The sequence below is a fragment of the Chrysochloris asiatica genome, unplaced genomic scaffold (genome assembly GCF_000296735.1).
Source record: "Chrysochloris asiatica unplaced genomic scaffold, ChrAsi1.0 scaffold00053, whole genome shotgun sequence".
NCBI classification, from domain to species: Eukaryota; Metazoa; Chordata; class Mammalia; order Afrosoricida; family Chrysochloridae; genus Chrysochloris; species Chrysochloris asiatica.
This window is the reverse complement of record NW_006408571.1, coordinates 9,298,448-9,305,817: the sequence shown is the minus strand read 5'-3', so window position 1 is coordinate 9,305,817 and position 7,370 is coordinate 9,298,448.

Genomic DNA, 7,370 nt, shown 5'->3' with positions numbered 1-7,370 from the left:
GATATTTCTGGCTATTCCTTTCTCTCACCCTCAAGTATCTATTTTACAATGGTATGCAAGGGAAACTAAGATTCAAAAGACAACCAAGCATCTTAACCTTATTTCCCCCTTTTACCCATTCAAACCATGCCTCAATCCCTGTATCCCAGAGCCCTGTTGTTCCAGGGTTGTGCATACATCATTATTTACCTCTGTTCCACTAACCATGCAAACCTGCTTAACTGTTCTCCCATCTGCCTTGTTCTTCCATTCCCTTCCCCCTTCTTGTGTATTGGCCCCCTCCCCAGCACCCAAACCATCTACACTTGTTTTTTTTTAAATTAAAAAAATGCCCCCCCTCCTTTCCTTCTTCTATTCAGGTTCTGAACATCCAGCCATTGAAGCTAGGTCAAATGGGCCTTATCTGCAAGTTGGGGTGCCCTTGTACATATCCCCTCACTTCATATCAGCTGGACACTTCACTCTTAGCTCTAGCCCTCCATGGCCATGTCATTGTCCATGGGCTCAGGAGTCCCCAGGTCTCACTGTATTTCAGGCCAACCAGCTCTTACCATACCCAGGTCTATGGGGGTCTATGTAACTTGGTCAGACTCAGCCACCTCTTCATTGCTGCTTTCCCCCCACTTCTTCTCACCAGTCGACCAATGTGGTCACCAGCAAACTTACATGCCTGCTCATGGATTCCCTTTGAGTTTCAGTCTTGGGAGGCAGTTTGTCTTGAAGGGACTTTATTGCTTGCCTTGATGGCTCCCTGGTGAACAACTTGCTTGTTCTTATAGTAGCATTCAGACTGCCATTTTTGTTTTTTGTTTTCACTGCTGGTCTTTATTTCAAGAAGTATTTTCTGTTTCTCTAGATGCTTCACACTGGTCTGCTTGGCTTTTCAAGTGGGAATTTCCCATCCCAGAAGGTTCTGGATGGGGATCAGGTCTTATGCCCTACAAAGGTTCCACAAGAAGCCTCTTTCACTGGGCAAGTTCTAACATCCCTTTTAGGTATTCCAATCAGTTACAGGCTGAAGGTGGACTTACAAGTGTTCTATAATCATGTTTCTGGATATTTCTTTCTATCCCCCTTAAGTGCCTATTTTACAATAGTAGGCAAGGGAAACAAATATTCATAAGACAGCCAAGCATGTTAAGATTATTTTCCCTCTTTTATCCATTCAGACTATGCCTCAATCCCTTTATCACAGAGCCCTGTTGTTCCAAGGTTGAGCATACATTACTTTTTACCTCTGTCCCCACAGTATCTTTTATATATATTGTAGCATTAATGTTTGATGAAGTTCTTTATATTAATTTTTATCTTATGGATCATGATTTTGGCATTGTTATCTAAGAACCCTTTGCCAATCCAAGGTCACAAAGATGTTCTCTTATGCTATCTTCTAGAAGTTTTCTACTTTTATATTTTACATTTAGGTTTGTGATTCATTTGAAGTTAATTCTTGTATAAGGTGTGAGGTATAAGTTGAGATGCAAGTTAATTCTTGTATAAGGTGTGAGGTATAAGTTGAGATGCAATTTTTATGTGTGTGGACATAATTATTCCAGCCTTCTACGTTGGAAAGACTACTCTTTATCCATCGCATTTCTGTTGTAAGCCTGTAACAATCCACTGTACTTTGTGGATCGATTTCTGCACACTGTTTCATTGTTCAATGGTTCAGTTGTTCCAATGACCTATGTATTTCTAGCGTTTTCACCTATGCCACAGTGTTGTATTTGTTGTAGCTTTATGATAAGTCTTAAATTACGTACCTGAGTCCTCCAACTTTGTTCTTTTTAAATATTATTTTGGCTAGTCAAGATTTTTTTTTTTTTTTTGCCATTCTAAATACATTTTTGAATCCACTAGTCCCTAGCTAGTAAAAATTCGGTTGGAATTTTGTTTAGGTTTGTCTTGAATCTATAGATAACATTCGGGTTAGTTAACATCTTAACACTAGTAATTCTTCTAATCTATGAACATACAATATTGCTTCATTTATATAGGACTTCTATGTTAGTTATCTATTACTGTGCAACAAATTTCCTCAAAGCTTAGTGGTTGGAAACAACAAACATTAATTATCTTATAATATCTATGGGTAATGAATCTGGAAGCAGCGTACCTGGATGTTCCTGGATCAGCATCTCTCATGAAACTGTAACCACAATGTTGGCCATGGTGGTAGTCATCTCAAGCCTTCACTAGGGGAGGATCAGCTTCCTAGGATCAGCTCACTTGCATGCCTATTGGCAGGTCTCTATGTGCTTCCAAGTTCACCCATATGATTCTTTTCACAGGGCTGCCTCAAACGTAACAGCTGGCTTCCTCCTAAGGGAGTAATCCAAGAGACATGCAAAGACAGTGCATAAGGTAGAATCCATAGTCATTTCATAGTCTAATCTTGGAAGTGACATGCTGGCACATCTGTCATTCATGTTATATTCATGTTATATTCAGAAGCGGGTCTGTAAATTTGGCTCACAATCAAGAGGAGAGGACTACACAGGCTCTGAATACCAAGGAGGACCTTAGAACCTATTACATCTTCTTTAGTTTCTTTTATCCATGTTCTGTAGTTTTCAGATTATAAATTCTGAACATATTTTGTTAGATTTATACTTAAGTTTTAATTTTTTCATGTTATTGTAAAAGGTCCACCATTCGTCTGTCAGTTTGTCTTACTGTGGTGAAAAATGACCTCTTAAAATTATTAAAGAGCAAAGATACCAGTTTGAGGACTAAGGGACACCTGACCTAAGCCATGATATTTCAGTAACCTCATATGCTAGTGAAACTTAGTCAATGATAAGGAAGACCTTAGAAGAATTGATGCATTTCAATTATGGTGTTGGTGAAGAATATTGAAAGTACCATGGGTTGCCAGAAAAACAAACAAATCTGTGTTGGAAGCAGTACAGCCAGAATACTCCTTAGAAGCCGGGCTGGTGAGACGTCATCTCTCATAGTTGGATATATTATCAGGAGAACCCAATCCCTGGAAAAGGACGTCAATCAGATGAATTGACACAGTGGCAGAAACAGTGAACTCAAACATAACAACAATTGTGAGGATAGCACAGGACCAGACAGTGTTTCATTCTGTTCTGTGTAGCTTCCCTATGAGTCAGAACCAATTCAACAGCAGCTAATAACAACAGTTGTAAATGGTATTTAAATTTTTTTTTCCAATTTCAATTGCTTGTTTCTAGTCTGTAGAAATACAGCTAATTGCTGTATAAAGCACTTGTGTTCTGAAATCTTGTTAGAGTCATTTATCAGTTCTGTTGTTAAGTGCTGTTACGTTGGTTCTGACTCATAGTGACCATGTATAGTGTCTCTCAGATTGTAAATCTTTTTGGAAGCAGAAAGCCTCATTTTTCTCCCGTAGAGCAGCTGTGGACTTGAAGCTCCAACTTTGTGGTTGGTGGTCCAGTACTTACTCTCCAGAGCCACTGCACTCTGTAGTTCTATAGACTCACTACTCTGAACTTTACTTTTTCACTTAAAATGATCTTAAAGATTATCACAGAAGGTCACAAAGCTCCACACCAGTGGTGGGGAACCTTGTGTCTGCAAAAATTATCATTACCATACATATACAGTATACAAGTGAATTTGATTTAATATACTATGTATGTAAGATCCTGCCAGCTGCTCCATGGGAGAAAGATGTGGCTGCATGTTTGATTATGGCTGTTAAGTGCTGTTGAGTCAGTTCTGACTCAGCAACCCTGTATAGGGTTTCTGAGGAGCAGCTGGTGAATTTGAACCACCGACTTTACAGTTTAAATCGACCTTTCAGTCCAGTGCATTACCCTACAGCATCCCACTGGGATTCTGTGTGCTGGATTATGGCCTTGGAGACTTTCTGAGGTAGTTCTGCTCTGTCCTATAGAAAGCCTCTTTTCCTTCCGTGAATTTAATCAGTGCCTATTTTTAATAAAAAGTGCTTATTGCAACTTCCTCCAATCCCTTTCCAAGTATTTCTCTATTAGAAGGAGGTACTAGATAGCATTTTAGGGAACACAAACCTCTCTATAAGTTCCTAGGGATGGAATCATGAAAGGGTTGAAATAGTATTTTAAGCTAGGTTGCATTTTTTCTTTCAAGTTGAGCAGATTCTTAAGTTTCATTTGTTAACTGCCCTGAAAATAGTTTCTGTCTCTGGGTTGACACTTATTTCAGTACAATACTTTATCGTAGTAATCTGCATAGCTTTGGGAGAACATTTGAGGGAGCAATAGGTGACAGGCATTGTTTCACACAAACAGTTTTATCTACTTTGTACAAGAACACTTAGAGGTAACTTTTATCATTGTCATATTATATTACTAATTGACAGATGAAGACACAACTATTAGAAGAAATGATAGTTAATAGGTATGGTGTCATATTCTCATTTAACTCATCAATAGCTCCTATAGGCTATGTTCTCTAATTGGCTCATTTTTTCCCCACAGAGACTGAGCCTAAGGGATCCACAATGCTGACCTAACCAGAGCCAGCACCCAGACTTAAATTGAAGACTGACTCCAATGCCGTGGTTCCAACCGTGTCTTTCCTGTCTGTAACCCATCAGATTTTCCAGAGCCCAAGAGCTTCCTGCTGCTGTTCAATCAACTGCTACAATAACAACATATTGTGTTTGCATGTATAGATACAAGTGAACATTGTCCCAATATTTAATTATAAGCTTATACTGATACTGGGTGCAAGAATAACATAATTTTGAATAATAGTGGAAAAGTCAGGGGCTCTGAAAGGCATGAATGTTCAGGATAGGATCAAGCCAATATTTTTCTGTAATGTGTTTGGTGAGAAAATTGTTAATTTGTATGCTGCCAGCACAGGCAGAAACATAACAGGAAAACACGACTTCAAATAATGCGGTCTGCAGCATGAACGATTTCAGGGGGAATTAATTTCCTTCTGTTGTAGAACTGATCATTAGATTCTGTAGACCAAGCAGGGTAAGGCATTAACAAAACTATTCTTGAATCCACACTGGACCTGCTATGCTTCTGGAGTTGTCTCTTTAGAAGAAGGGAACCTCTTAGCATTCCACCTGCCTTGCCTGGCAACAAATGTAGCCCCTTACTCCAAATGCAGGTGTACTTAGCATCTATGAAAATCTACCATTAGAGCCCCAAGCCCCTGGTGCAATATTAAATTATAGCTTTCATGTCTGTAGTATTTTCAACCATTACATTTAAATATGTAGTTATATGAATAGACCATCTGTAGGAGACCTGCTCCAGATGCTATAGGAAAGACAGGGTGGGCGTGCAAATGGGACACCCCATTTTCAGGTTTCTGGAAGTCTCAAATCATGGGCTGTTGCTGATAGAGGACAGATTCAAATGGGCTACTCTAAGAAAAATCCTTGGGCAAACATGGGGTACAGTAAAAACTCGGAGCAGCCAACTTGTAGTAGGTACCACTAGCAAAGTCACGTCTGTCATAACTTTAACCAGGGCCAACAGAAACATGCATTAGTTTATAAAATTGCAGTAGAGACTTATCAGGTAAGCTTGTTGTTGTTGTTGTTGTTGTTGTTAGGTGCCTTGGAGTCGGCACTGACTTGTAGCGGCCATATGCACAGCAGAACAAAACGCTGCCCGATCCTGGGCCAGCCTCACTACTGTTGCCATGCTTGAGTCCGTTGATGCTGCCTCTTGACCAATCCATCTCATTGGGGGTCTTCCTTTTTTTCTCTGACCCTCTGTCTTACCAAACATGACATTCTCCTCCAGCGACTGCTCCCTCCTGATAATATGTCTGAAGTCTGAGAGTCGAAGTTTGGCCATCTTGACCTCTAGGGAGCACTCTGGCTGCACTTCTTCCAAAATGGATCTGTTGGTTCTTTTGGCAGCCCATGGCACTTACAATATTGTCCTCCAACACCATAACCCCAAAGCATCAATTCTTCTACGGTTTTCCTTATTCACTGACCAGCTTTCACATGCATATGAGGTTATTGAAAATACCATGGCTTGCCTAACAAGATGGACTGGCACAGTGGCAGCAGCGATGGGCTGCTTGGCACAGGACAGGGCAGTGTTTCGTTCCGTCGTGCACAGGATCATTATTAGTTGTCACTGACTAGACAGTATTAGTGAGCACCAACCCAACGGCACATAACAACACCACATAGAAAAGTTTTTCTCAGTCTGAGCAATGATTATGGTAAAAATGACTAATAGCCACTGGTATGTAGAGAGAGTAGTTATAGTGTGTCGGGCACTGAAACTACTTACACACTTTGTGGCAAGATTGAAAATGACATTTCTCCTGGCATGCTCTAAACAAGTACTACTGTTTTCAGGACTAAAAGACTTTCCATTAATAGCGAATGCTTTTTAGACTTTACTGAACTCACCATTTCCTGAAGACATTTTGCCCAGTGTATCAGCAGAGCAGGTTGAAGGCCGTGCCTCTCCTGCGCCCTCAGAGTGTTTATTTCATGCTGAACTATAAGTCGCAATTTCACCAAGGTTCCAGGTCTAAGAACAATTGTATCCAATAAAATTACAAATGTATATTGATTGTCACATAAGAATTAAATCTCCTGTAAAACATGAAAAAAAAAAAGAGAAAATACCACGGCTTGGGTGAGGTGCACCTTAGTCCTCAAGCTGACATCTTTGCTCTTCAACACTTTAAAAAGGTCTTGTGCAGCAGATTTGCCTAATGCAATGAGGGAATATTAATTTGTAATCTAATACGACAAATACCAGAGAGGTTTATTTAAAAACTGTGGTAAAAGTAGTTAAATTGGTGTTTTAAATAAACTAACTCCTAGTGTGGCGTTGCAGGATCAGTGTTGGACTGCGAACCACAAGGTCGACAGTTCAAACCCACCAACTGCTCCTCAGAAACCCTATGTAGGGTCGCTATGAGTCAGAACCGACTTGATGACAACAGCAACAACAACCTGAGAATTAATTAATTTACTTTAATATTTATTAAGAAAATAAATGCTTTAAAATTTAAAGGTAAAACACTAAGGTCTTAAACTATATTGGGCAAAAACTATTTTCTATCGACATTTTGAAGCAAAGAAGTTTTGTTTCCCTGAGGAAAACAAAGAGCATTCCAAGATCGTCTAGAGCAGTGCTGTCTGTGATAGGATAATATTCATATCCTACTAGGAAGACCTGTTAATGCCATTATTATTCAAATTTACACACCAACCACTAAAGTCAATGATTATGATATTGAAGAAGTCTGTGGTGCTGTAGGATAAGCACTGGACTGCTAACTGCAAGGTTGATGTTTCAAACCCACCAGCTGCTCTTTGGAAATTACATATGAGTCAGAACTGACTCAATGACACTTAACACCACCAACCAACTTCTTCATTATGAAATTGATTA